We start from the raw sequence: 17,873 nt of genomic DNA, 5'->3' as shown, positions 1-17,873 counted from the left end.
ACACCAAGATTCACAGTGGCTGCCTGTTAGGCTCAGTCACTGAAAGAACCTTTGGTGGTATGTGAGTTATGGGAGGTAATTTCTCAGTGAGTCACCAGGTAGGGGCAAGTGGTCTTCACCAGACTGATACAGATTCAAACCTAGTACCGGTGCAGGCTCTGAGGCCACTTAGCAAAAGTTCCAAGATACACTAAGACCAACCATCACACACTGGGTGTCCTGGAACTTTTGTGCTGGGGCAGGGTCTAAGAAAGTCATTAAGGTAAAGCCAGCAGAGTTCACTAGGCCCAAAAGGACCAAGATTTGTCAAAGGAGGGCTCCATGCAAGAATAATGGTATTGGTTGGTTGTACAAGAGAAAAATATGGCCACCACCATTGAGCTTCATAACTCAGTCTTTCTCCAAGGCTTCCTGGACCTCAAGAGCCTGTAAAAAGTCTGCATCACCTTCCCAGGCTATCCACAGCCAGCGGACCCTTACATAGGGTGCAAGCTTGGCAGGGTGAAGCTACCAAGAGTCAGGAGATGGAAGGAATAGCCCCTGCCTCAGAGCCATACACTCAGTCTCTAACACCCCCTAAGTCTGCTTGGACTTCCTCAAGAGCCCTTTAAGAAAATCTATACCATGGGCTCAGGCAGCTGACTTTTCCACAGAGTGTGAGCTCATCAGGGTGAGGTGATAGAGAGTTGGCAGTGTAGGGCTAGTGCCCAACCCAGGAAAGATGGACTGTGTGAGAGAAGGACTCAGCACAGGGACCCTGGCAGCTGTTCTTTTAGCTTTCTCCTCAGAGCCACACAACCAGGTCTCTCCTCACATAATTCCAGTCCACTCTGAGTCACCTTCTTTTCTCCAGAGCCCAGGGTGAGTAGCTACAAATACAATTTTGTGCACTGACCCTTTAGGAAGGCATTTGATTTTCTAGTAGACTTTCATTTCTCCCATGTGGACAGAATTCCTGTTTATTTTTCTCAGCCGGATATCATGTGGCCTCTTCTTCTTGGCTCTAGTGCTTCAGAACTCAACATAGGGTTGAGACTTTTTGCATCTTAGGGGAGTCTTTGCAGGGGAAAAAGTGGGAGAGGGGGAGAGGGAGGAGGAAAGAAGCAGATGGCTGCTTCTCCTATGTGCCCTGACTGGAAATTAAACCCAAGACATCCATACACCAAGCTGACGCTCTATCCACTGAGTCAACTGGCCAGGACCTAAATTTTTTTAAATTAAAATATTTTTTCACCCTGGTCACTTAGCTCAGTGGTAGAGTATCGGCCCGGCATGTAGAAGTCTCACGTTCTATTCCCATTCGGGGCACACAGAAGAAGCAACGATCTGCTTCTCCACACCTCCCTTTTCTCTCTCTTTTTTCTCTCTCTCTTCCCCTCCTGCAGCTATGGCTCAAATGGTTCAAACAAGTTTGCTTCCGAGTGCTGAGGATGGCTCCATGATCTTGCCTAAGGCACTAAAATAGCTCAGTTGCCAAGCAATGAAGCACTAGAATGGGCAGAGCATCTCCTGCTGATAGGGGGCTTGCTGGGTGGATTCTAGTCAGGGCACATCCTAGTCTGTCTCTCTGCCTACCCATCTCTCACTTAAAGAAATTAAAAAAAAAATTTTCTTGTATTCCTTAAATTTTATTTGTTTGTTTGTTTGCTGCTGTTAACACTCTGAGCCCTGGAGACTTGCAGACTTTGGTTCAAATTCTCACCTTATAGCTTACCAGCCTTGGGGAATAGAAGAAAGTTTACTTAACATTTCTTGCCTTCAATTTCCTTATTTTTACAGTATATATTAGTATCCATTTCTACATGAGGTTATTTTAAAGACTAGATGATATATTCTTGTAAAGCACTTAACCCAAGTCCTAGTAAATCCTCAATAAATGCTTATTATTGTTGATTTCTTCCCATTATCATCAACTTTACTGACAAGTAGACAAATGATCATTCATCCTGATTACTATCTGATGGATAATCCCTTAGATTATGAATCATTGTAGGTAATAAAATAGCATAAGAAAAGGATTTAAGAATAACAAAATATGATATAAGCTTTATTTTAATGAGAAAATCTGTATTTCCATGAAAGAGACTAAGCAATCTTAAAAACAAAGTAAATATACAATGTACACTATAATTATATAGCATAATTACACTATAATTATATAGTATAATTATATAGTATAATTATATAGTATACTATAATTATATAGAATATTTATTTCACATGCAAAATACTCAATGTCTATTACTCTGTAGTGTCAATTATTAATTTGTATTATATAATCTATAGAAGAAAAATTTCCATACTTTAAGTGTATTTTCCCATATTTATTTTTTTCCAGCTCTATTTAGGTATAATTGAAAATAAAATTATAAGAAAATATTTAAAAGGTATTTAACAGAGGACTGGGCTTCTAAGGTTTCAGGGAAATTTTGAAACCCATAGTTCAGGGATAGAGTAGACCCTGGCTGCTCAAAGTGTGGGCCACAGACAAGCAACCTTTTGATCACTTGGAGTTTATTAGAAACGCAGAATCTCGGGTCTCACCGCAGATCTACTGACTCAGAATGCGCCATTTAATGAGACCTACAGGTGATCCCCTCATTTAATAAGATATGCATATAAAGGTTCAAGATTACCTGGGATAGAGGTGATCTGCAATCTCCTTACCCCAAGTCCCTGCATTTGAGGGACACACAGTGAGGGCAGAGTGTGAGGGGGTGGAGGCTAATGCCGACGATGACCTGGAAGAGAACAGATGATGACACTCATGCTGGGAGCGTGCAGTTTCCACGGGTTAAAGCCTATTGGCTGTCCCTGACCTCATGATTAAGAGTCCCATTTTAGAGCTACCCCTCTCTTTTGTCTCCCATCTAGGTGTTTGGTCCATATCCTGTTGAGACCTCTCTTCTATTGTTTCTTAGAAAAGATCTCTTCTGGGCATTTTGGGGTTGAGGGATGATCAAGGATGGACATGGGCCCAAGAAGTTATACATGGACTGAGTGTTGGAGCTTTTACAGCCAAATTGGTGACACCAGATACTCGGCTCAAAATAGAGACAATGAGGCTCAAAATAGTTACTATGGGGGGTGCAGGTTGTTATGGTGATAGGAGATTGGCAACAGATTGGGCAAGATGTTGAAAGAATGAGGAGGAAAACCAGCACAGTATATATTCTTTGCATTGTGTATAAATAAATCATCACTCACCCTCATGGGGCTGAAAGAGAGCATAAGTCAGCAACTGCAATGATTTCAAATTTGTGATTGCTGCCTCTATCTCAAGTTATCTAAATTTGGATAACTAATATAAAAGCAAACTAAATAGTAACTTTTTAGAGCTTTACAATTTACATAACCCTTTTTAGGCATTTTTTTTTTACTTATCCAATATTTGTTGAACATATTCTATGCATCAGAAACTGGGTCAGGTACTGGGATTTTAATGAGGAACCAAACAGACATAGGCACTTCCTTCTATGAAACTGATGCTGAAGTAGGTTCACATTATAGTGAGTTTGGCTAAGTTTTTTTGTTTTGTTTTGTTTTGTTTTTTTGTATTTTTCCGAAGTTGGGAACGGGGAGGCAGTCAGACAGACCCCCACATGTGCCCGACTGGGATCCACCCGGCATGCCCACCAGGGGGCGATGCTCTGCCCATCTTGGGGCGTTGCTCTGCCGCAACCAGAGCCATTCTAGTGCCTGAGGCAGAGGCCACAGAGCCATCCCCAGTGCCCGGGCAAACTTTGCTCCAGTGGAGCCTTGGCTGCGGGAGGGGAAGAGAGAGACAGAGAGGAAGGAGAGGGGGAGGGGTGGAGAAGCAGATGGGCGCTTCTCCTGTGTGCCCTGGCCGGGAATCGAACCCAGGACTCCTACACGCCAGGCCGACGCTCTACCACTGAGCCAACCTGCCAGGGGAGTTTGGCTAAGTTTTATTGAACATTTACTATGTGCCACTCACTGTGCTGAAGCATGGTAGCCCCCCCCTAAAAAAATCCTCATAATAATTCACTGAGGTTGGCACCTTAATTTTCTCCTTTACCCAAAGAGGATTAATAGGATTGTCAAGGCTCCAAAATTCAGATGACTTGCCCAAAGAGATCTACATAGTTGTTGGTGGGCCAAGCAAGAACCCAAGTTCACCACTCTGAGCGGCTCATCCATCCTAAGCTTGATCTGCACTTATTCTGACAATGACAGTGGTGATAAATGGTGAAGGCTAAGTAGGATTTGGGAGACAGAGAAGGACATTCCAGGAAGAAGAGCTTGAGTAATTGAAGAAGGTAATGAAAAGACAAAGCCCCATGGGGAAGGGAGCATTTCTGGAATGAAGAGCTGAGAGCCTGCAAGTGAAGACTGCCTTTGAGAAGTGACAGGCATTGCCTGGGTGGCCAGAGCCTGTGGCAGGCACTGTGGGCAGAAAGGACGGATTGGAACAGACTGGGAAAGGACTTGAAGAACACGCCAAGAAGTTAGTCTTCTATCCTTCAGGCAACGGGGAACCATCAACACAGGGGAGAGTGATAAAACCAAGTTCTGTTTAAGGCCCGCAGAAAAATGAACATGAACTCGGATGGTGAGCAGTAACAAAAAAGATAAAAATATTAGTTAGAAGGCTGTTGCTGTACCCAATCCCAGCCTTCCCACCCTATTGAATGGTAAACTAACCAACACTTCTCAAACTGTAATGTTTATTTGAATCCCCAGGAAACCTGTTAAAATACAGATTCTGAATGAATAGATCTGGGGCTGGGGGTTGAGGGCAAGAACCTGCATTTCTAACAAGATTTCAGGTGATATGGATGCTGCTTCTTTAGGGATTTACCAAGATATAGAGAATGATAACAAAATGCCCAGGAACGTAGAGCCCCTACTACAATTTAGCAACTTTGCTGAGCCCTTTGCATTACATATTCATTCTGTGCTTTTTTATTATTATTATTTTTTATTTTTTTATTTTTATTTTTTTTAGCGAGAGAGACAGAGAGAGGGACAGACAGACAGGAAGGAGATGAGAAGCATCAATTCTTCATAGAGGCATCTTAGTTGTTCATTGATTGCTTCTTCCTTTGTGCCTTTACCGGGGGGGGGGGGGGAGCTACAGAAGAGCAAGTGACCCCTTGCTCAAGCCAGTGACCTTAGGCTCAAGCCAGCAACCTTAGGCTTCAAGCCAGCAACCTTTGGGCTCAAGCCAGCGAACATGGGGTCATGCCGATGATCCCACACTCAAGCCAGCAACCCTACACTCAACCTGGTGAGCTAATCCTCAAGCCGGATGAGCCCGCACTCAAGCTGAAGACCTTGGGATTTCAAACCTGGGTCTTCTGTATCCCGGTCTGATGCTCTATGCACTGCGCCACCGCCTCGTCAGGCTATTCTGTGCTTTTAACTATAACCAAGAAGCAACTAGGATCATTATCCCTGCTTTACTGACAAAGTAGCTGTTCAAGTCACATAGATATTTTAGCCCAGTCTCTGAATCTTTTCTGCCATACAGAACAAAAAAAAAAGGCAGTCAGGGTGTTTGTTCATGAACTTCTCATTAAATTTAAATTCTTTCTACAGAAACCCTGCCACTACATACTAACCACGAGAAAGTTTCAACCATTACTCATATCCAGAAAGGAAGGAAGAAGCAGTTTTTCTTTATTCATCTCGTGACCCAAACGGGTGACTTGAAGGGATAAGCCTGCACAATACTAGGTAAAGATAGGGAAGTCCACAGGATCTGTGAAGCAAGCGTATTGCAATGCTAATGTCTAATGCAGCATCTTGATGCAGTGGGATGGGGGCAGGGAGGCAGCAGGCAGGACGGGATGTGGTGGACGAGAAGCCATTTGTTATTCTGTGTAAACTCTCTCTGTGTAAACTCTCGTGGTTGGAGATAAGGCCTGGCAGGCAGCCCAGGAATGTGTCAGTTTCTACTGCAAGAGATTCCAGGATGCAGGAAGCGCTCCAGTTGTATTAACTAAACCACTATTGCAACATCTATGCCTGGGGTTTCCCACTTTCTCTGGCCAGCACCATAAACCAAATCGAAGGTCACAGGAGATGGCAATGTTTAATGTCCAGGCTGAAAAATCCCATGGGAGCAGCAAGAGGCAGAGGCTGAGGAGGATTCCAACTGTCTTCCTCTCACCTCCTGGGGAGACTCCCCATCATTATCTGTGCTGTTCTGGCCAGGAAGGAAGCCAAAGTAGACTTGATCCGTAGGATAATGTTTGAGGCTTGGCCTTCGGAGCCCAGTGGCTGGGATGGCAGAGCAGGCGATTGTATGTGAATCACCAGCCTCAGAATCACCTAGTGCTTCTTAAAAGCTGTCCTGGACCTAATGAATTAGAATGTGAGAAATGAGTGTAGATCTTCATTTTTAACAAATTTTAAGGTCATTCCTATGCTCTTTGAAGTTTGGGGACCATTTTAGACTCCGTTAGGAAAATGGAGAACATGGGCAATACAGGAAAAAGAATATAGGCTCCAGAATCAGAAAAACCCAGATTTATGCCCCACCCCTATAGCTATTCCTGTGTAAATCACTTAACCTCATTGACTCTCATCTGCGAATTGGTTTATGATGCTCTCTGCAGAGGGTTGTTGTGGGCATTTTAGAAAACATTGGGTTTGCAAATTCCTTTGTTACATGTCAGATGTCCAATAAATGTTTACGGACTCAATCTCTTAGGCCCCCCGTCTTGTTTTTTGTTGAAATAGCCTCAGGTGCTCCTTTACTAAGGACATTTACAATTGGTGGGTGGAAGGGCATGGAAGATAGGAGGAACATGGATGATGTAGTAGAACTTATTCTCATAATATTTGCTGATTTATAGGTTTTGAGATGAATGTAAAAGTCAGGACCTCAGCTAGCTGGGACATGTGCTGAGTCTAACAGATGCATTTTAACAGGATACTGACCTTGTACTACAAAAATTTAAGTCTAAACCTGAGGCCCTGGACAGTCCGACAATGTGGCATAGCTAACAGAGAAAATAAAGATGACCTCAGACTGCATTACTAAAATATAAGCTTAGAATGAGGAAGTGAGAGATGAACTTTTCTCTCTATGGTGGTCAAATCGGCCTTCGGACCTTTCCACACTGTAGATAGGATGAGAGAGAGTAGGTCTTACCTTTAGAAGACAGGAAATAAGGTGGTTAATGAAGTCAAAACCGTATGTTGAGGAGTTGTTTGAGAAGTAGAATGGCTTAGCCTAAGTAAAAATAAACAATGCAATTGCCGTGTATAATGATCAGGAGTACAAGTGTAGGAGGAGGGCTGAAGGAACAAAATTAGAAAAAATATATGAAAAATGTTCAGTTACTTATACAGAAGATTTTCAATAATATCTGCCATTAGTGAGTTCCTCTGCCAAGTACATGTAATGCTTTACGTCACCAGTCCTCCAATGACCTTACCAAGTAACTGTTCTTTTTTCCATTTTCTCAGATGAGGAAAAAGGTTCAGAGAGAGGAAGTGACTTGGCAAAGCCACCCAGATCAGGATCTCGCTCCAATGTGCTGGATCATCTGACAAGTACAGAAGCTTGCAAATAGAATGTGCTGCCTTAGTAGTGAGTTCCCTGTCATTGAAGGTCACCATTTGTCAAGAATTCCATGGGAGGGACTTAATAAAAGCCGTTTCGTTGATCATAGGTATGAAGATCTTAGACTCTGGAATCATATGCCACCTTAGTAACTCACTTGCTGAGGTTTTCTTTTGCTGTTTCATAAACTTGCTATATAATTAACTGCTTGTCATGAAGCCAGTCACCTGTTAGTAGAGCTCAACAAATGAAGCTTTTATAGCTGCAGTCAGTTGTGATGACCTTGAAGGTCCCCCAGTCCCGAGAATGCACAGGTAGTTATCCCCTGCTTATTACACTTGGGGTGGTAGGGGGCAAGCCTTTCTTCTTCCATCTTTAAGGTTCCTTGGAATCAGATTTACTTTAAGTATTTACTCTCAGGTGCTTGCCAAGACCCAAGAGCTCACTCTTTATTCCCAAATTGGTACAAAGGGCTTCCATGCAGGGTTTAAAGCCAGAATTACCAGTGAGCCTAGTAGAGTAACAGGATGTTGCAGGTGTCTTGCTACTTAGAGTAGAAAGAGCATGACTTTGGATTTGAATCCAGTGTCCCTCAGTGCTTGATGAAGTTCTTATGAAAATCACTTACTGTTTTTGAGCCTCATTTAGCAACTCATTGAGGAAGATTAAAAACATCCCCCCCCCCAAAACGATAAAGAATCTTGAAGGCCAACCATGTGCATAGAACTGTGTATATATGCTCAGGAAAGACCTGAAATGGCTCTACGTTCTCACCTCTGGCTAAGCTTGAGGCACTGAGCAAGCAGGAAGTAAAAACTAAAGCAGATTTGTAAACACCTACCTGATGTTGGAGCCATACTCCAACACACACACACACACACACACACACACACACACACACAGCCCTTTGGCAAAGATTGAGAGACTTGATGTTTTCAGGTATTTAAGGGAATCTCTATCCAATCACTGTTTACCAACCAGGCTAACTAAGGAGATTTCAGCAGCCACACATGGAAAATTGCAGACTTTATAAAATTAGTTCAGAAAAGTCACTAAACAAACAAATAAAAAATAATAACAAAGCTTGGGGAGGGAGGAGAATCTGGTTTTCAGAGATGCTACATTATATTATTTAAAATGTACAGTTTCCAAGCCAAAAAAATTATGAGACGTGAAAAGAACAAAGAATGTAGAACATATCCCCAAAGGGGAAAAAGAAAGAAGTTAATATAAACTTACTAGAGGAAGCCCAGATGTTGAGCTTTTAAAGAAAGACTTTAAATTAGGTTTTTAAAATATGTTTAAAAACTCAAAGTAATTGCTAAAGAACTATAAGAAAGTATGGGGATGGTGTCTCACTAAAAGGAGAACATCAATAAAGATATAAAAACTATTAAAAACAACCAAATAGACATTCTAAGTTGAAAATAACTAATTAAATTAAATATAAATTAAAATGTCCTAGAGAAGTTCAACAGCAGATTTGAGCAGGCAGAGGAAAATATCAGGAAACACAAAGACAAGTATATTGAAATTAGCCAGCGTATGGAACAGTAGAAAAAAAACATAAACAGAACTTTGATACTTGTAGAACACCAAAAGTTGCACCAATGTAGATGTAATGGGGGAAAGAGAGGAACAAAAGAGAGAAAGAGAGAAATGGAGGAGGAATATTTGAATAAATAATGGCTTAAAAATCCCCAAATTTGATGAAAAACTTTACACATTCAAAAAGCTCAACAAACTCCAAGTAAGATAAACTTAAAAGAGATCCTCACCAAGACACATCATACTCAAACTGTCAAAAACCAAAGATAATGAGATCATTTTAAAGCAGCAAAAGAAAAGCAATTCCTCCTATAGAACAGATACTCAATAACATTAAAAGCTGATTTATCATCAGAAATTACATAGGCAGAAGGCACTGGCTTGATTTATTTAAAATGCTGAAAGCAAAAACTGTCTATCAAGTGTTCTATATTAGACAAAACTCTCTCAAAAGTGAAGGAGACGGCAAGACATTCTTAGGTTAAAAAAACTGAGACTTTGCTGCTAGCTAACCTGTCCTAGAAAAAAAAAATGCTAAAGTCCCTCAAGACTGAAACAAAAGACACTAGGCAGAAATAAGAATTCACATGAAGAAATAAAGAGCATCAGTGAAAGTAAGTAGATAGCTCAACATAAAAGACAATATGAACGTATTTTTCCTTTTTGTATTTTGTTCATATTTTTTATTTCTAATTTTTCTTCTGTTTGCTTTAAGAGACAACTCTATAAAGCGACAACAATAAATATTTGTTGATAGACATACAATTATAAAGATGTATTTTGTCTGACAATAATAGAACAAAAGAGGGTTAAGAAGTGAAGTTATAGAGAAATAAGATTTTTGTATACTATTGAAATTAAGTTAATATTAATTCAAACTATATTGTTATAAATCAAGATGGTAATTGTAATCCCCAAAGCATGCACTAAAGAAGATAAATTTTAAAAAGCATAGTAAAGAAAAGACAAGGGAATTTGAGTGGGGCACTCAAAAATATCAACACAGAAAATGGTGTAGAGAAATAGAAAATAAAATGAGACAGAAGAAAGAAAAAAATAACAAAATGGCAGATTTAAATCCTATCATATCATTAATTACATTAAATATAAATGGATTAAACAATGATTAAACGGTTTATTTTGGCAGGATGGATTAGAAAAATATCTTCAAAAAAGATGTAAAAAGAAAATATAAAAATGTTCAATAAAGACACGAAAAGATGCTCAACAAGTCTAGTTATTAAGGATAAGCAAATCAGAACACAGTGATATACCACTTCAGTCATACAAGGGTGGTTATAATAAAAAAGATAGACGATTGCAAATGTTGGTGAGAATATGAAGAAACTTGAACCCTCATGCAATCACTGTAGAAAACAGTTTGGCGGCCCTGGCCGGTTGGCTCAGCGGTAGAGCATCGGCCTGGCGTGCGGGGGACCCAGGTTCGATTCCCGGCCAGGGCACATAGGAGAAGCGCCCATTTGCTTCTCCACCCCCACCCCTCCTTCCTCTCTGTCTCTCTCTTCCCCTCCCGCAGCCAAGGCTCCATTGGAGCAAAGATGGCCCGGGCACTGGGGATGGCTCCTTGGCCTCTGCCCCAGGCGCTAGAGTGGCTCTGGTCGCGGCAGAGCGATGCCCCAGAGGGGCAGAGCATCGCCCCCTGGTGGGCAGAGCGTCGCCCCTGGTGGGCGTGCCGGGTGGATCCCGGTCGGGCGCATGCAGGAGTCTGTCTGACTGTCTCTCCCCGTTTCCAGCTTCAGAAAAATACAAAAATAAAAATAAATAAATAAATAAATAAATAAATAAATAAATAAATAAATAAGAAAACAGTTTGGCAATGTCTCAAAAAACCAGACACAGAGTTACCATGCTACCCTGTATTTCTACCTGGAGAGCTACCCAAGGGAATTGAAAACATATATTCATACAAAAACTTGTGTATCGAATGTTCATAGCCTCATTACATTGGGGAACATTTTTTTTTTCATTTTCTGTTGCATGAGGTTTTAGAACTTTTTCTATATATTTCTGCATCGCTGATTCCAAATCTGAAATCCGTTTTTTGGTGCATGCTCTAGTGTTTATGCAATTTTAATTTCTTTTTGTTACTCTTAATGGCATGCATTGGTTTTTAAATTGGAGTTAAAGGGCAACGACTCTTGGATTGAACATAACCACAAGGCAATTAATGTTTTACAAACATCACTTTTACATAATTGTAGTTGTTTTTAAATGTAAAAAAATATTATATGATAAAAACACCCTCTTATTTTGTTTTAAGATTGAATCGTGGCTTCTTCGAGTAGGCGTAAATGTAAGAATAGTCCTGACACCTTCCATTATATATGTGACTGTTACACACTTCAACATCAAAGGCACAATATTTCATCATTTGTGACACATGCATAGATTGCTTATTTTCAAGTTCCCCTTGGTGATCAAGACAATATTTGGGCTCCTCATATTGTGTGTCATAATTGTGAGGAAATGCTTCGTGACTGGACAAAAGGAAAATGCAAAGGAATGCCTTTTGGTATTCCCATGGTTTGGCGTGAACCTAAGGACCACAGCAGTGACTGTTATTTCTGTCTGATCCATTCAAAGGGCATCCGCAAGAAAAAATGGCATATGATCGCATATCCTAATATTCTGTCAGCAATATGACCTATCCCACATTCTGAGACACTCCCAGTTCCAGTTTTCAATGGCTTTATTTCTTCTAAGGACGAAGAAAGTGAACATGGTGATCAAGTGTATTTTGATAAGATGCATGAGGAAATGGTTGTAGAATCTGAAGGGTCTTCTTCTGATGCCAAGAGTCATTAACCCCTCAGCAGTTTAGCTAACCAAAATTGAATGACTTAGTAAGAGATTTGGGCCTATCAAAGAAAGCAGCTGAATTAATAGCCTCCAGTATATTCAAGAAAAGAATATACTTTACCGGTCAGCTAAAGTATCCCATTTCAGGAAGCATGAACAAATTTTTGTGGACTTTTTTTCCAAAGACAAACACTTTGTTTACTGTCATGATATCAGTAGTCTTCTCAGCCAGCTAGGTATTACCACTTACAGTCCAACAGAATGGAGACTATTTCTTGACAGCTCTAAACGGAGTCTGAAATGTGTTCTCCTACACAACAATAATGTTTATGCAGCAGTTCCAATTGGTTATTCAACTCATCTGCAAGAAGATTATAATGACATAAAAATTGTCCTCGACTTACTGAAGTATGAGGAGCATAACTGGATCATTTGTGTGGATCTTAAAATGGTAAATTTCCTGCTAGGACAACAGAGAGGTTTCACAAAGTATCCTTGCTTTCTGTGTTTGTGGGACAGCCGAGCTCGGGAGAAACACTGGACACAGAAGGAGTGGCTGAAACATGAAGCTCTGGAAGTAGGGATGCAAAATATTGTGAATGAACCTGTAGTTAATCGAGACAGGATCATTTTCCCCCCCACTTCACACCAAACTTGATTTGATGAAGCAGTTTGTTCAGGCTTTGAATAGAGAAAGTGAATGCTTTCAACATATTATTCCTGCTTTTCCTGCCTTGTCTTTCGAGAACATAAAAGCAGGTGTATTCGATGGACCTCAAATTCGAACCCTCAGACGTGACGCAGAATTTGCCAGGAAGATGAATAAGGAGGAGAAAGCAGCATGGCAGTCTTTTGTGGCAGTTACAAAGAACTTCGTTGGGAACAAAAAAGCAAAAAACTATGAACTTCTGGTTCAAAGGATGCTGTTCGCTTTCTGCAACATTGGATGTAACATGAGCATTAAGATTCACTTCCTGAACAGTCACCTTGATAAGTTTCCCGAAAATCTTGGAGCTGTCAGTGATGAGCAGACTAATGCTAGAGCATCAAAGGAGACTGTCCTCAACCAGTACACAAACGCAAGAGCTACATACGCAAATTTTTGCCTGAATAGAATTTAAATAAGTTTTGTGCAAATTTTATGATTACAATAAGTGTTTTAATATGTTCTATTTTGAAATTATAGATAAATTCTGATACAATCATATCTCTTAGTGTATTAGTGTATTTACTGCATCATGTAAATTATTATATTTTCACAAAGATGATGCCCAAGAAGACATTCTACTTTCATTATGTTAAACTAAATGTTGAAAATTTTACAATAAGATGAAAACCCAAAATCTTGAATTGCAAAAGAACTGTAGCTTACAGAGAAAAACTAATGTCAGATTTGAGGTCAGCACACTCGAGTCAGATAAGAACAAGTATTTTTGTGGATGCAACAAAAATTTCGTTCCCCCGTGTTATTCACAATAGTCAAAAAGTAGAAACAACCCAAGTGTCCATCAACTGATGAATGAATAAACAAAATGTAGTATAGCCACACAATGGAATAAGAAGCAATAAAGCATTCATATATGTTAGAACATGGATACATCTTGAAACCATTATGCTAACTAAAAGATACCCATAACAAAATGCCATATATGGCATATAATGAAGAAACAAATTAGTAGAGATAGAAATCAGATTAGTGTGCCAGGTTCTGGGATCAGAGAAAATGAAGACTAACAGATACGGGTTTAGTTTTTAGACTGATAAAAGTATTCTGGCATTAAATAGTGAGGATGGTTGCACAACTTTGTAAATATACCAAAACAATTAAATGTTACTAATTAAAAAGATGAATATTATGGTATTAATTATATCTCAGTTTTTGAAAAAGTTACTAGATAAAGTATGTAGGGATCTACATTCCTGAATATTACTTGGCACATAAGTGGATATTTTCTTTTTTTTTCTTCTTGTCATCCACACACAGGGTCCACGCCTTAAGACGCAATCTGGACTGCTTGCAGCCGGAGTCTCTGCCAGGTGGCGTCATCTTACTGGACTGGGAAGTCAAGTTTGTCATCTTAGTTTCCTGAAAGCCGGATGTCCCACTGGAATCAGACTCACTCTCATGGTTGACGGCAGACGTCAGATCATCAGAACCGGAAATCACTCAGTGATTCTGCGGATATTTTCCGTTCCTCCACTAACAAGCCTGGGAGTAGGCATAAGCATGCCCAGGCCAAGGCCCGGAACCAACCTCCCGACACTTCCTTTTTTGTCTTTCCCTCTCTCTGCCTTCCTGCTCCTCGCAGGGTCCCTGAGGAGGGCTTTGTCCAGAGGCACTCCAGGTGGTGTGACCAAAGCCAAGGGGCGCTGAGAGATTCCGGGAGCTCTGTGTCTTTGAAAGTGTGTGTGTAGTGGCCCCAAAAGGGGGACAAGGTGCTCCGGGAAAGCAAGCACACCACCCTCCTGCCCACTGGGTAGGGGAGGAAGCCTGACTCTCCGCTGGGGAAGACACTTGCCGACCCCTGAAAGCAAGCACACCACCCTCCTGCCCACTGGGTAGGGGAGGAAGCCTGCCTCTCCGCTGGGGAAGACACTTGCCGACCCCTGAAAGCAAGCACACCACCCTCCTGCCCACTGGGTAGGGGAGGAAGCCTGCCTCTCCGCTGGGGAAGACACTTGCCGGCCCCTGCCATTCAGCGGTTTCAGATCTCCGGGCCTCATTGCAGTGGGAAGGGTTGGAAATAAAGAACTCATTTTTTTATTCTCTGTTTGGTATCCTGTTTTTTATTTTCTTTGAACATAAACCCAGAAGTGAGATTGCTGGATCATGTGGGAGTTCTATTTCTAATTTTTTGAGGAGCCGCCATACTGTTGCCCATAGTGACTGCACCAGTCTGCATTCCCACCAACAGTGCACAGATACCTCTCACCAACACTTGTTATCTCTTATCGTTTTGATGAGAGGCATTCCAACAGGTGTAAGGTGATAAGTCATAATAGTTTAATTTGCATTTTCCTGATGATTAGTGATCATGAGTACCTCTCTCTTTTTTCTTTTTGTTTTTCAGAAAGAGAGAGAGAGAGACAGAAACGGAAAGAGATAAGAAGAATCAACTCATAGTTGCGTCACCTTAGTTGTTCATTGATCGTTTTCTCATATGTGCCTTGACCCGGGGGACTCCAGCCAAGCCAGTGACCCCTTGCTCAAGCCAGAGACCTTGGGCTCAAGCCAGTGACCTCGGGGTTTAGACCCTGGGACCTCCGCGTCCTAGGTTGACACCCTAACCACTGTGCCACCACACAGTAGGCTGAGTATCTTTTTCATGTACCCATTGGCCAAAAGCATAAGCAACAAAAGCAAAAATTACTAAGTGGGAAAACATCAAACTGAAAAACTTCTGCACAGCAAAAGAAACCATTGACAGAATGAAAAAGCAACCTATACAACGGGAGAAAATATTTGCAAATTATATATATGATAAGGGGTTAATATACAAAATGTATAAAGAACACATGCAATTCGATAACAACAACAAAAAAATCCTATTTTAAAATGAATAAAGGAAGTGAAAAAGCATTTTTCCAAAGAAGAGCTTATTTCCTCATGTAAGAAAGTGGAAAGAGAACTTCCTTACTCAGAGATGACTTTTACTAAAGAGGAAATTTTAGTTTCTAGGAATGGGTATAAGGACCCAAGGGAAGGAGGAAAGCGGAAATGGAAGAAAAGGACTCAGTTCTGAGGATGAGCCCCATAATGTTGGGGTCAGGGTGTGGTCTTAGGTGATTGCTGACCGAAGAATAGGGCCTGAAATGCAATGTCCGGCTGTTTGTCCTCCTGCCTGGTGATTCCTAAAGCCTTCGCAAAGCAAGTGGAATAACCAGGCTGGAGTTGAAATGCCAGGAGGGAGGGAGGGAGGGAGGGAGGGAGGTGGAGGCAGAGCTCACATCTGGCCTGCAGGGGAAGAGAGGAGGAGTGAGTGGTCAGAGGTGGGTGGAGGGAAAGCTCAGACAGCACCTCAGACGGCAAAGTGAGAAGAGCCACGTGGAGAATGTAACACCTTGAGGACGCTGATCCTGGGAGGTGGTCAGACTTCCTTCTTCTGTGCGAGTTACCGAGTTACCGCAGGGAGTGAAGGGCAGGTAACCCCAGGAGGCTGGCGAACGCAGCCCTGTGGCTGCCGGATTCTTAAGACACTTTGGAGGCTCCTTGGGAGAATCCAGTTGAACACGCAGGGGAAGGAGGGACACAGCAGGGACTCGGGAGTCTGAGATGAGTGGGTTTAATGAGCTCATCGAAGGGGACGTCACTGACACCTAGTAGAACTCCAGTCAGTTCTGGATGAATCTGAACAGAGGAGCTGACTATAGAATGGTCAGATGGTGTGATAAGGAAGGAGGGCCCAGAGCAAAGGACTGGCTAAGTATGAGGGGGGCAGAATGAGACAGGAGATGGGGGTGGGGTGGGAGCTCAGCATCAGGTGAGGGTGCAGGTGGCTCAGTGTCAGGGGCCGGACCTGTGCGCTATGAAGGCACAGTGCTCAATGCCAGGCAGTGACGGGAGGCTCAGTACCAAGGAAAGACTTGTGCTCAGAATTGGGAAGACAAAGGCCAGTGATGGGGCTTAGTTCCCAGAGAGAGGACGTAAGTGCCTGAGTGGGGAGCTAAGCCCCAAGGATGACTAAGTCCCTAGATGGAAGGTTCAGGGGTCAAGTTTCTGGAGGAGCTCAGTGGCCAGGATTGTGGAGGCTAGGCCTGGGGTGGCTGGAGAATAACCTTCTTTGGGGACTCGGGACTCTTGCGACCTGGCCACAGGCTCCCACTCGCCACACCACGCCTACTCCCTGCTTCATCCTCCACACGCACGACAGAACGCCCCTCACTTGACATATGGCCGGGCTCAGCCACACAGAGGGACAAGCTGGAGTACAAATGAGGCCCCACAGGGGCGCGGGGAGCTGAGGCAGCCTGTGGACTGTGGTTCTGGACTGCCGGCCCCACCTCTGCCTGCCCCAGGACTGCAGCTGGTAGCTTCTGGGGCTAGCCACGCTGAAGCAGAGAACAGAGGCCTGCCGGGGTCCTGCCGGGCCACACTGCACTCTGGTACAGTTTCTTCTTCCCACCTCCAGTTGTCCAAAGACACCCGCGCCTGCGACGGAGCTTGTAGAAGAAGGCCTGGAGCATGGGGACGGGGCCGGGTTCACCTACTGCCAGCTTTCCTGGTGTTGGAGCCCTCCTGCCTGGTGGTGCGGCAAGGCACCGCGCCTCTCTCGGCTGCCATCACCGGCAGCTCCAGCTGGGTTTCTGCAACAGAGCCAAAGCAGACATGGAAAGAACTTTGAGCCATCTCACCCTGCTTCCCACAGGTGGAGAAAAACAGGGCTTAGCTAGAAAACATGCTGAAGGTCTCTTAGGATGTCGGTGGCAGGGCCAGTACCAGAACCCAGGTGTCTTACCTCCAGGTCACTGTCTTTTCCCCACTCACCTTCTGCCTCCCCAACAGTGCCTAGCTTTCACATCCTGCCAGGGAATCAGTAACTGTGCCATTCATTAACGAGGTGACTTTGGAAAGATAGCTAACATCCCCAAACCTGCTTCCCCATTTGTAATATGGACATAATGCAATCAGAGTGTCACCAGTCTTATTAGTCTCAATAGGAGGTCCCATTCTCCAGGTGTTATCCTCTACCCACATTATAAAGGAGCTTAGCCTTCTGTCATAGTTCCCCAGTCACAATTAGGGACCGTCGTGCAGTGTCACCCGCATGCAAACAGACATGTTCACGAGGAGTGGACTCTGCCTCTGCCCTGAGAAGCCAGGTAGCATTCTGCTGGGGACCACTGGTGGCTTGCCCCGGGTGTACCTAACTCCACGATGTGTGGTTGCCGCTGGGGAGGTGGCATGCACCCCCTTCTCTGTGAAAAGGCTGGCTCCTCAATGCCTCATGGAATTTTTAGTAACTTAAGT

General features: G+C 42.8%; 1 pseudogene; it reads right to left on the bottom strand.

Moving 5' to 3' along the window:
* The window catches only part of LOC136392302 (protein L-Myc-like), a 46,731-nt pseudogene that overhangs the window by 16,373 nt on the left and 12,485 nt on the right, over window positions 1–17,873 (bottom strand).

The sequence above is a fragment of the Saccopteryx leptura genome, chromosome 2 (assembly GCF_036850995.1).
Source record: "Saccopteryx leptura isolate mSacLep1 chromosome 2, mSacLep1_pri_phased_curated, whole genome shotgun sequence".
Classification (NCBI taxonomy): domain Eukaryota; kingdom Metazoa; phylum Chordata; class Mammalia; order Chiroptera; family Emballonuridae; genus Saccopteryx; species Saccopteryx leptura.
Note: the sequence above shows the minus strand (reverse complement) of the source record. Positions and strands in the feature narration are given on the sequence as shown.